A 13,551-nucleotide genomic window follows, 5' to 3' on the forward strand; every position below is an offset into this window, starting at 1 on the left:
GTCACATTCAGCTGCCATTAACAACTGTATTTTCAGGCAAATCTGAGATTCTGAAAGACAAACAAAAAGTTAAACAAAAACTTCCTTCTTGTTGACATGTAAGAAAGGACAAATACCATTTCATTTGCTCTCTGATGGGGTTTGATTGCCTTTTGTAGAGCTTGATCTCACTCACTTTCTTCTCACAAATTCATGTTCTCACATCAACAACACTATAAAACATCTAACATAGACACTATAAACCATACCCACATTGGAAACATTACCCCAAAGATCCATTTCTATTTACTTAATTTTTATTTAAGAGAATAACCATGAATATTTAGTCATTTATTCCAGTGAATACTTATTTTTCCATTCACAAACAGAATCTTGCATTAATCACAATTGTACCCGGTTTTACATTTTTTTCTATTTTTTTTTTTTTTTTTAATTCATTGAGGTTTCTTAAGATATATTTAATTGATATCTTCTAATTGTGCTAATTGAAACTAACAAACAGAAAACTTTAGCTCTACTCTATTAATCATGGAATAGTGCATGGACTGCATCAGACCGTTTATGGTCTATTGTCATATACTCGTAAATCATCCAAAACCACTAGCATGAGGGATACTTTTTTACTGCTATTAACCTGAATATAATGCCAAGACTCGTGGGATGAAAATGACAACAAAAGAGCCTGAAACAAATACAAGGAGCCAAAATGACAACTTTTCTTCATACTCACTTAAAGTCCACAAACTGTAGATAATTAGAAAGAAAGAATGAGTAGAAATGCAATTACACAGGAGACGGGAGAACAAACATGTGAATGATTTCCCAGCCAGTCTACATAATTTTCTTGTAAATCACACTTCAAAAGTTCCAAGGATTTGTCAGCACTTTATGTAAGTAGCAGACTTTGTGGAAGTAAGTGTTCTTATTCATACTAGAAAAATCATCCATTTGTTATGCAAACGTCCCTTGGATAACACAGCTTCTTGATTACCTATGCCATCTTTCCCCAAGTTTCTTAGTAGGAAACTATTAGAGCAGTAACAGTCTCTGACATACACTGTTCTTGAGTGTGTTCTGTGTGTGAATCGTAAGACGTCTGAACAATACTCCCAGCTGGTGCAAATGTATGGACAATGGCTGGTAGTGCTGAATTGTTCAGCTTTGTGTTTTAGAAGACTGCTGCTGATGCTTTTGTCTTCTCCCCGTTTGCATTCCTCATGTTTCAAGGCAATATATTCATGTCTGAGAAATTCATTAATATCTTATTTTAGCATCTTAAGCTGAGTGTAACTGTTGACAGTATGTGCTAAAATTTCTCATGCATCTCTGTTTGTATTATTTCAGTAGGTTCATTTATTTTTATTAAACAAGTTTTACATTATAATCTGATCCCCCTGTTGGAAGACAAGATGCTTTTTAAAAAGAGCTTATTCAGCAGGTGAACTATTCTAGAAGTTCATCCACTCATCATTCATTTGTATGACTATTTTCTTTTGTACTTCTCTCACCCCTGTGCATTTTTAAGAACTTTTATTCCCATACCACAACTGCTGAAAAACCTCATGAATCTCTCTGTAATTCATCTATGTAATATTTACCCCATCATGTACGGTCCAATCCAAAAGGCAGATCTTTTCACTGAAAATTCAAGTGACAGAATGAACTAATGAAATGTTGAATGAGTTGAAAGCTGTAGAAGGAGGTTGCCTGCTTTCTGTTAACCCCTGCCGTACAGTCCTTTGTTTTATGGGTACAGGGACAGAACTACAGAAGTGTGACCTGGGTCTCTGGTTCTAAACGTCCAGGCTTTGCAGCTAGATTTTACTAAATTCAGTACTCCATACTAGCCTTGTATGATGCTGTAGTTTTCACTCTGAGAAACAGAGTTAATACAGAAGATTTTAGGCAATACAAAATGCAGAGATATTCTCCAAATACTCATAGCTAGGATATTGTACATCACTAACCTTCAAGAGTTGGCTTTCCTGCTGCTGCTGGTTCCTAGTCTATAGTCTAGCCTAAAACCAGTACTGCAGCACCACAAAATCAATGTGAATGAAGAATTTATTTGAGAGAAGTATCCTGTAGAGAGGAGCTCAGCATTTCTTCTTTGGAAGCCTAACAGTTTGTCCTAACTGATCTTTGCCTTTTGTTGCTTTGTTTCTTTTTCATGTGCCCTTCTCCATCACCAAATCTACGTCCTGAAATAAGCTTAAATTAATGTAAAATTCAAAGAGTTATATAAAACATAAATTACCTAAGGAGGACATCTCTCTGTTTCTTAAGCCTATTATTTCCTATAACTTTCCCACATAAAAAAAAAAACAAAAAAAAACCCAAAACCGCCACCCTTGATTTTCTAGTTCTTCCACTTTTCATGGAGAAATTCAGTAGCTCAGAGAGTCAATCTCCAGCAGAGTGTTCTGATGGTACATTTTTTAAACAGAAATTCTCATCAGTTACCCTAAGAGCCATTCTACAATTATCTCATAAAGACACTAATTAAGATTGCTTCTTTTGCACTAGAAGACAGAGAAACGACCCCTGTGGATGATAAAATGACAGCTGGTCATTGAAATCTTGTAAATCCCATTTTAAATATTATCAGCAGAGGAAAATCAATCTGAAACTGATTACATATTACAAATAAGGGTTGAACTTTTCTAAACATACTTTTTTGTGTTGAGAATGTACACTAATTATGACCACAAAGCTGCTACATACAGTTCATTTGCACTGAAATCTTCATAGTCTAATAAGCAAATAATGAGAGACTTTGTTATAAAAGTTTGTATAAAATTTTTGAATGGTGTTTGCAATGAGAGGGAAATTACCAGTAGCTAAAACTCATTATCTCTTCAGGTCTCTATATAAACAATAGAATGTGATGGGAAAGCATCCTTTTTTCCTTCTCATTTTGGGTCACTGATTATACGAACGTAGGAAATGGGCATTTTCAGTAATGAAAAAATATATATGTTGTATCTAGTATGTTCTGCTCATTGTATTCAAAAAGCCCCTCAATAATGTTAAGTAGAAATACAGATCTCATTATTGATTTTTAAATAATTTTATTAATAGTACTGCAAAATATGTAGTAAAACTTATCTCTGAATGACAACCAGCCTGGTTTAATCTGACTTTTAGCTTTCTATGAAACATGGGACCAGTATTTCATTTATATGAGTTTTAAATAGAGGCAAGGAGGAATGCTTAGAGATTTAAGCTGAATGTTATTAAAATACATTATTTCTAGTGAATGACAACAGTTACATTCTTTTTTAGAGATATGAGCCTAAAACTTTCACGTCTGACCTAATTTAGTCTTATTTCATAAAATGAATACTTAAAAAAAAAGAAACCATTTCTGCAAATTTGCTGCTCATGCTAGAAATCTCAAGAGTTCTCATTAACAGAAAATTACATTCATGCGATCAAGAAAGCTTTTGTCATCTGCAGATGAGTAAGTCTGTATGGAGTCATGAACTAATTTGAAACTATTTGAAAAAGTAGCTAAAAGCAATGGGGCTTTCTTCTGCTGAGTTCCTACTAATAAAATACATGTCACTAAGGAAACTGATTATTCACGTGACCAGACAGTTTCTACAAAAATAAGTGCAGCTATCAAGAAATTCCAGACTTGGCATTGAATTTGGTCTAGAGATGCCTGAAGCAGAACTAGTCTCCTTGCAGCATGGTATTTGTTTGACATACTTGCAACTATTTCTTATTGCAAAGTCACTTGAATGCCTTAAGATGCACTGGAGTTCACTTGATTTAAGCACATGAGTGGAAATCAGCATTTTCTTCTATTATGCAAAGCAGATTCAAGGGGTCCAGAGTCAAGCAGATTTCCAGAACTGCTTAAAAATTGGTGACTACAAGTAATACATACAAATGCATATAATTGCATATGTATTTAGTTTATGTGTGTGTGTGTGTATATATGTATTTGGAGCTCTCTATTTTCATTCACATATACAGACTTTTTTATGTATATAAACAAAACATAGGAAACAGATTTCTGCATAAGAGTGCCTCATTCTCCATATGTACTGATGGCACATACAGCCATAACTATATCTGCTCATTGATCAAGGTAGTGGAAAGAGTGGTTGAGACTAAATGATTGGTAGAATTTGTTAGACATAGCATCATAAAATCTTTGGAGTTGGAAGGGACCTTTAAAGATCATGTGGTCCAACTCCATCTGTTATTTCAAGTTAAATTTTGTGGTTGCTTTTGAGAGGTTTCTAAAAAGGAAATCATTCCATCTCTATCACAAGCTCTTACTTCTCAGTAAAAAATAATTTTGAATAGTACATCAAACCTGAAACTGCTATTTTCTCAAACAAGTCATAATTTTATACAATGAAGAAATAGCACCCAATTTACTTCCCATCACCTTATTTGTACAAAGAATGGATTAGTTATAGCCTCCCTTGTAGACACTTGCTGCAAAAATATGCCCAGAAAATCCTAAATCAACAGTATTACTGCTACATTCCTAGCAGGCTTTACACCTATTTTTATTTATTTTTTTTTTCCCCACCACAGAACAGTAAATTTTTGACATTTAGCATCTGTATTTTACCAATGTGGTTAAATCAGTGCTTTTTACAAAAAGATGCATACTTCCATCAGCCACTTCATTCTTATACTCTTTTAGATCAGTCTCCTTCACTTAGTTCTTCTAAGGTTTCTGAGAAGAATCCTATGATCACCTTTATACAAATGATTATACAAGTATTTCATAACATTATTGCTTGCCATTCCTTCTGGTGCCCCTCCTGCAATGGATACCACTTGGTTTTAGGAGCAAAACCACATGTTGCTGGGATGACAGCAATGCAAAAAATACTTCTAGGTAGATGCCTTTACAGCCTTTACAGACATTCAGAAGAATGGCTATTTATGCATAACCAAGCATTCTAAAATAAACCTTTTACTTAAAAATAAAAATATCACACAAACCAGATGTGAGGAAACTCAGAGTTTCAGTGGATGAAAGCACAGTGCTGTATTTTCGGAATAACATCTGTCATGAATTTAAGCGCTCGATATCATACTAGCCAGATGTCAGAAATGAATAGTGAACCTGCCATGAGAGATGTTTTCCATTTCTTAAGCAGCATCCTGGTCCTTGACAGAATTGATTGGCTTTCTGACATATACTGCTACTACTGGCAGAGATAAAGCATTATCACTCTTTAAATAACTATCTTTACACCAAATTTGTTCTCTTCAATTGAGTTCAATATGATAAATATTTTGCTTTTTAAAATGATAAATGAATGAATGTAAATCCAAAGTACTGTTAAGTTCCTTTTATAGAGTACTGATATACACTTTTGACAAAGGGCTTTATTTATAATTTAAACTTAATATAAGCAATAAACGCAGTGGATTTTTCTGCTGTCTTTGTGGTACATGACCTCTACTTGAAGGGGTATCTTCATCTAATAGGTATTTTATGTTGTTCTGATGTGGAGAATTTAACTTCCCAGTCTGAATTTATTGCCTTCCACTGTACTTTAAGATGTCAGATCACTCCATAATTCCCTTTTGTTGTCAAAATTCTGATAGATAAAAGAACTAATCAGTGACCAGTGGCTGTATGGTGTAGATATTCCTTTGAACTATGAATTATGAGATCAATTTGCATCACAAAAGCTTAATATTTACAGGAAAGTTTTGTTCCCAAAACTGATTTTTTTGCATGCCATTCTAAAAACTTTTCTGATGAACATTATGCCCTCCTAGTTAGCTGAGGCATGAGACTGCGTGATATGCCACATACTGTTTCCAGCTCCAAAGCTAGAAAACAAGCACACCTATAAAATGCGCATTGCTATCTACAAAAGACATAGTCTTTCAGGTGCATAAAGAGATCACTGAGTATATAAGAAAATGTAAGCTATTGCAAAGGAATGCAAAAGCTTTACTTCAAATCCCATTCTGGTTTTTATTTCTTCTGTTGCATTTATCCCTGCTTCCCAGACCACAGTGATCCCAGAATTAGAGTCTCATTTATGGTTCAGCACTGCAAGGTGAGGATCTGCCACAGGGCAGAATATTTAACTGAATGATCATCCAGGTGGAAGGGATTCTTTTTTTCATGATTTTAACAGACTTTAGTGAAGGTTCCTACTTGGAAATAGGTTGTCTTGAAAGTTCGATTGCTCTCAGAAGTGAACTTGTTAAAATCTTTGTCAGACAAGTTTCACAAATCTCTGCTGCCATGTGTTCAGCATTTTAATTAGTATTTACAAATGTGTATGCATAATTTGCTCATATGTTGGCACTGAAAAGTTGTGATTCCCCAAATGTTCTGCTCTATAACTAAAATAATAGAATCCAAAAAGCATATCACAGATCCGAAGTCATCCATCTCTACCTCTTTAGTAACCCTGCAATAAATAGGCAATGTTGCAACCTTCTCTGCAAAACAATGAATTTCAGTCAGCCTCTGAAATGCTTCTGGAATGAACGCATGTTCTTAACACCAAATGTTGCATCTGAACCAAGAATAATTGAGCGAGTAATAGAGGAAAACTCTGCTACTAGAATAGCCAAGTTCATTGCAGTTGTGTTTCCTTCTTTCATGACCTCATTGTTCCCTTAAGTTAACAAATGCATGTGAATACGAGAGAAGTGTTACTCTGGTTGTATTCAGATTAAAATGACAAATTAAAGAGCATTTATCTATATGTCTTCATACATATTTTAAAATAACAGCAGCAGAGGACTCCCAGTGATTTTTCACCCTTAGCACATTTTCTCAGCTTCCATTATGATGCTCTCCAGGGTGAGCTGGCAAAGTGAAGGTGCAATTACACAAACGTGAGAAGCTTCTCTTTAAATAGCAGGTGATCTTCATAACAAAAAGGATTCAGAATTGGATTCCGAAGCGTACTGTGCCTGTGGAAAGTTGTATTTCCACAGTTTATCTCAACAGTTTCATCTCAGGATTATCAGCATATAAAACTGTTTGTATTTGGAGAGTGTCTATGGCAAACCATCTATGTATGTAGCACATTTTCTAATTATGTAAACTAAAATCCCCGAGTTCTTCTGGTGCATACAGAAATGCATGAATTCCGTATGTCTTCAAAATCAAGGATGAGGAATGTTTCTGAATTTAACAATACAATTGTTTTGAAACAGATCTATTTTTATACACTATGACATCTTTATATTCTGTATACCTAAACTATACCTGTGGTTATAAATTGCACTGCTGCAAATAACAGTTAGAAGGCAACTCTGGAACTGAAAGGGAAAGGTCCAAGGGCAAGCGGCACAGCCAGCTCAGCTCTGGAACACCACAGCAGTGGCAGCACTGGGCAGTGTGAATGGGCAAGGACTCAGAGCCCTGCTCCTTATGCAGTGCAGCCTGGAGCCCCCTCACACCATCAGCACTACACAGTGTCCTGCCTCTGCCTGTAACAGCTTCCCTGTGAAACTGTTCTCAAGGAAGACTGGAAACAGGAATAATACTCTGAGTTATAAGAATGGGAATTGTCCATTATCTTCTTCCACAACAAAAGGCAGTCTTTGGTGGTTTTGTTTTTTGATGGTTATTTTTTGTTTGTTTGGTTGGTTGGTTGGTTTGTTTAAATTAAAGCAGTAGTCTTAAAGCTAACATTTGTATGCCTTACCTTCGGCCTTTGCAAATCGTAAGTGGAACTACAATCAGATAACTTAGTAAAAATGTAGTGCACCAAGTAAAGGATGTAATTTTGTCAAATGGAGAGAGAGGTCTTCCACAGGAACCAGCTATTTTTAAAACATCCACATTGTTCTTTTCTCTTTCCTTTGCTAATCTTGCTTCCTGTTACCCTGCTGATCCTTCCATTTCTTCCCTTAAAAAAAAAAAAAAAAAAAAAAAGCTTATAACTTTATTAATATCAAATTATGTTCTCCAATGAGAAGCAGCCAAACTGTATTTGAATACTAGTAATTTTGAGAAGGGCTAAAAAAAAAAAACAGCCAAAGACCTTTTAAAACAATGAAAACACTGAAAGTTTTTCAGCACTGTAGAGGAAATAAAAAATAATCTTTAATTTTTTAGCTGAAAGAAAGCGTGCAATTAATACTGCATGAAAATAGTGACTAGCAAATAGTCAAAACAGAAGCTATTGTTTAATGGTAAATAAAGAGAAATAAGCCCAGTAACATCCTAGTTCATTAGTTTTGTGAAGACAGTAAATCAACTGGCAAATAAAATGAAAGGAGTATGATAACACAGCTAAAATCAGCCAGGCTGAACCATTAACTATGCAGATATGGCAGACACCAGAATGTAGCTTTGTCCAGTGAAATGATAAACTGCATTTTCACACTGTGGTACAAGGAAAGCAATTGAAAGGTTTCAGTGGCCATTTCAAATTATTTCTCTTTAGGAGTATGTATATGGATAGGTAAGTGGCAATAATGACTCAGCTTGCAGATCTGATTTTGGTCCTCTTCAGCAAAAATAGGCACAACTGAGGTTCATCACATTTGCAAGAAGTTAACAATGTTTCTCTGACCCAGACACACTTCCATCTCAATGCTCTATTGAAAGTAACTATGGATAGAAAACACAGAAGAGTTTGTAAAAGACAGCGAGGGTATTGCACAAAAACAAGTTCTATGTTAGCTGATTTAGATTTTTGTTGATTGCAGAGTGATAGGGAGACTCAGAAGTCTGCTTTTCGGGCTCTCCACTTTGTTTCTTCTTGGGTCTCACTGCTGTTTTCTCATCAGTCAACAGTTCTGCCTGCAGAACAGTAGCATTCTGCCTCAGGACAGCCCAGCACCTCCACTTGCCAGCACTGCAGTCTCACCCCTCCAGGTTTTCTCCTCAGCCTCTTTGCTGAGTTATTCTTAATTCTACTTTCTAGGCATTGGCTTTCAATCAATCTTTTAATGATCTCTTGCCACCCTCTCCTATTTCGTTTCTGTCTCTGCATACACACACATTCATTTTCTCCAGTTGGCAACCTCTGGCTCCAGCCTCCTTTAGCATTCAATCTCAGTGTCATTCTTATTGTTATTTATTCATAATTATTAAAGGGAAGGTGCTGTTTCTCCACTAAGAATGAAAAATAAATAAATAAAGCTTGAAAAGCGAAATAATTTGATTTTCCTTTTGCACTTCTATTTCCCTGTATTTTCATTTTTGTTTTGCAAAATTTAACCCTAACATGAAGGAACTAGCTTAGTGATTTCATTTCAAGCTATTTGCCCCATTCTTCCTAGCAATTCCTAATTCAAAAGATTAAGAGTTTGAATATATGCTGTCTTTCCCATGAAAATTCATCAAAGCCTCATGGAAGTCAATGAGATAAGAAGAAACAATAACAACAAATAAAAGTAGAAGCAGAAAGTAAAATAGAAGGACAATGAAAACTGAAAATGAATGCATTTTAATGCAGCATTGTAAGAGTTATGACACAACTAAGGGTTGAGTACCAGGAGAAACAGCACTGAGCTTTGCTTGTGTTTCATTTTGCAACGTACCATCCAGTTATTATATGTGAACTCTTTTTTTCTTTTTTTTTTTTTAACCAGGGGATGATTTCTTCCTTGTTACCTCCTACTTTTAGTCTTGAGATTTAATTCAAACTAGGCTTGAAAAAATACAGCAGAGATGCTTTGACTCAAATTTCCACATTAGTACACAAACTGAATATGTGCTAAACTTGTACAGTTGAGTTTGTTCCCATAAAACAAATGGATATGAAGTTATTTTTAAGAGGCATGTTAAATACATTCTTTTCTTACTCATACCCCTGAAAGCAAGCTCTCCTTTGATGCTCAATCTTTCATTATGTTATCGTAAATAAGGAAAAGATTTTAGTAAAATAAAGATACAGTAAGAAGTTGCACCAGCTCTCTGTATCCTCTGCATGCTCACTGATGCTTCTAGGAAAAGAAAAATATTGTAATACTGCCACTTTTCCAATATTAATATAGAGAGTTGGGTTGTTACTTATTCAAGGAGGTTATGACATCTAGCTCCAGAGCTGGAGTCGATCACCTCAAGTTATTTTAGAGAGTTCAAAACATACTTCTTACTTCTTTAGCTAGTCAGTTCAGGGCTGAAAAGGAGCATCAGAACTTCACACCGCTGTTAGAAATTTATACCAAGAAATCCATGAACCTCATTCATTGGTTCTTTAAGAGGGATTATCCTTTGGGAGCGCATGGGAGAATAAGTCATCTTCCCCACCATGCGTAACACAGCCTGGATTTTCCCTTGGGATCAGTGGCCTTCCGTACATCCTTGCACACTTCTGTGCAGGCTGCTAATGGAATGATTCAGGAATAGCACAAAGTAAAACCAAAAATAAATACTGGAGGATGATACATTTCTTTGAGATAGTAATGTGGGCCTTTTCTTGGCAAAATGGCTATGAACATAGTCAAGAATAGTGGATTATAGGATATTTACTGACTAAAATACCTTATGGAACAAACTAAGGCTCTAGCTGTTTTGTTTTGGTATTTAAATGTTTGTTTAGATAATGGAAGTTCACATTCCTTTTCTTTATCTACAATGCCCAAGACACATGTATAGATAGAATACAAACTTCAAGGATAGAAAGGTCAGGTTTCTATCAGGATAAAATAGCAGAAGTTAGTGTGAATGACAGAGCCACCTGCCTCAGGGTGAACCAGCAACATTTTTTGCAAGCAATGATGACTTGGTAAGAAACACCCTCTGTCTGACCTTATCTGCTAACTGCAAGTCATTCCCCCTGCGAACAAGGATTTGTCATGTCAGACTGTCAATACCATCCCTATCATCATTATTACAGATTCCCACTTTTTTCCCCGCTGTTTGTGCTGGCTTTGGTCAGGACTCTCACACCTCATATTAAGTATGCAGCTGAATGCTGAACTTGGCATTTCCATCTCTGAACCTCAGTGAGTCTCCTAGGGGGTGCTGAGGAAGAGGATGTAACAGGTGCTGACTGTCCCTGTTTCACCCATAAATGATGTTAGGAAGGCTGCTGTTGGAAGGTTTTCAGTCATGAACAGTTTCAAACTCAACAAGGTGAGCCTTCTATCCACAAAGATTTTACATTTCCTAAAAATCAATGAGCCACATCATGGATTGACTCCCCCTCAGCTGGGGACATGACGAGAAATCTTGTTAGAAAATGCTGATGGTTTCCAAATGGTTGATTTTTCTGCTGTCATTAACATGTAAATTATTCCATTTTTATGGGAGTTACAATGGAAAAAAGCAAATGTAATGGGGGTTATACATACTCAATGCATCTTTCCTTATTTTGCTGCTTTACACATTGTTATCATTTGGTGAAAAAATTATGATTATTTTTTAAAATATTACAGTATTTATTTTACTATCTAGGTGGTCAAGCAAAACTGTTTCACTTTTTTCATAGCCTTTCAAAACTGGTTCTAGTAGCTCTTCCTTCTGCCAGTGCAGAGAAATGCAGTTCTTTTGTTTGCTTCTTTTGGAATGCTGAAGACCAAGGGAATCTTTAGTATTTTTCTTGATCTAGCTTCTGAGGGATAAACTTGGCATCCTGAATTTACCAAAATGCACCACGGTGTTACCTGGTCTCCTTTCCAGAGGTGACAGAACACTGTCCCTAATAGTGAGTTCTTTTCCCATAAAAAACACCTGTTGCAGTCAAAAGTTAAATGTTGAAATGACAAGACCGGCTTTGAAATGAAAACAGAACAGATGTTTTATATAAACAGTTGAACACAGACTGGTACTTTGCATGTATGCATGAGGACAGAAGTCACTATGTAAGGCAGGAATAGTTTAAAAAGGCCAGTGATGGGCTCTCTTAGCACACTGAAACTGGTTGTCTGAATGGGACCACAAAAAAAATAAAAAAGCAGTATTTTATTCCCATTGCCCATATATGGCCCATCATTCAGTATAAATAAGCAAACCCTACTGCCAGACAAGAAGAAACAACTGGGGAAGACCTCTTGATTTTAAGGTTCTTCCTTATATTTCTACATTTCCTTTCATGAAAATTATTTTTCTTCTGTTGCATAAACAGAGCTGACAAAGCAAATCCCCAAGTAGCCTGTTTCAAACATTTGGCAGAATTTTGAGTTCCTCTCCTTAATGCCACTTAGAAACAAAAGTGTCAATGTATTTCTAGTTATTGAGAAGTACCAAATATGCTGAATAAAGTGTCCTCCTTGTATTTTCTATGCTGAGAGAAGAACACCAAGTATCAAAAATGCAAAAATGTTATTCCAAATTTTTAAATGTAGTGAATAGGCTCATTTCTAACACAAAGTTCTGAGATTATTTCTGAGTCAAAAATGATGAGTTATTTCAGTTTCAGCATTTTCTTTCAGATTCTTTTCATCTTATTTTTGATCAGTATATCAAAATAGGGAGTGATAATTATTTCCTATTGACAACATGCTCCATGACCTTCTAAAGTACTAGGACTATTAGTATTACTCCTATCCAGAAAAATAAAAACACCTCTGTTTAAAAAACAAAACAAAACAAAACAAAAAAAACAAAAACAAGAAAAGCAAGTTTAATCATATTTTTATTTCCATAATCATGAACAAAATACACTCTCCCTTTCCTATATTACACATTTTTTTATTAATTTTGAGACCAAGACACCAACTCTGTAGACTACGCACATCACTAGACACTAGTAGAGGGTATCACAAAGAATTCCAGAAGGCTTAATTTTACACAACAAACAACAGCAGGGAAGTTTATGTAACCATTTGCAGCTTGGAACAGTGATTCACGTTCAATTTCTTAGATGAAAAAACAAGTGCTTCTTATTAGAAAGGTTAGCTAGAGTGTAATGATCTAAAAGAGAGCCCAAACATTTGAAAAGTCTTCAAAAGTTTATACTGTCCAGAGACCAATTAAATTCGCCTCTGCTACAGGATAACAGAATTTAGCTTCAATTTGCTTCAGACAAATATTTGTGTAACTAAAGGGAGCCACTAAAAAAAATATTTACCAAGAGGAGCAGGTGCTGGGAGGCGGTGGAGAAGATGTGTACACTGTCTGGCAGCTAAGGTAGACTTGATATTCCTCACACACATAGATCCCTTTGCCTCCACGACCACACTGCTCAGATTCCTTCCCCGCCACCTCCTGAAGGAATTTCTATCATAGTACTTAAAGGGAAAGATGTAAATATTAATGAAGATATACTTGGATTTTGGAAACTCTTCACTGTTTGATATTCCAAACTAAATCCTAACTGGGTACTGACTGATAGAAGAAACATAATGCACCTTTGATGAAGTAGGAAAAAAAATAACAGGACAAAACGCCTAACTGTTCAAGACTGAAAATTGAATCATGGTTTTACTTTCTAAGATCTTGTGTAATACATCTTTGCATCCTTGAAAATTTTAGGTGAATTTATTCATTTTCTCCAGTGCAGAAGGCAGTTTAATGGCTACAGAAATTACAACCAGATTCATCATTTCTCATCTGAAATCCTCTGTAGCTTTTGTTTTTTTTCCTTAAGCTCAAGTCTTTAGATCTGTCTTTTTAAGAAAGGTGAGGAAAAATGTTGC

At 35.6% G+C, this 13,551-nt stretch overlaps 1 protein-coding gene across 1 annotated transcript in view; it reads right to left on the minus strand.

Moving 5' to 3' along the window:
* The window catches only part of B3GALT1 (beta-1,3-galactosyltransferase 1), a 150,827-nt gene extending 137,649 nt beyond the window's left edge, over positions 1-13,178 (minus strand). Inside the window, exons 1-2 of the mRNA XM_015868611.2 lie at positions 12,984-13,178; positions 7,662-7,865 (exon numbers count right to left, since the gene is read on the minus strand). The gene's annotated coding sequence lies outside the window, so the exon portion shown is untranslated. The remainder of the gene's footprint in view (positions 1-7,661; positions 7,866-12,983) is intronic.
* Between the last annotated feature and the right edge of the window lie 373 nt (positions 13,179-13,551).

The sequence above is a fragment of the Coturnix japonica genome, chromosome 7 (assembly GCF_001577835.2).
Source record: "Coturnix japonica isolate 7356 chromosome 7, Coturnix japonica 2.1, whole genome shotgun sequence".
NCBI classification, from domain to species: domain Eukaryota; kingdom Metazoa; phylum Chordata; class Aves; order Galliformes; family Phasianidae; genus Coturnix; species Coturnix japonica.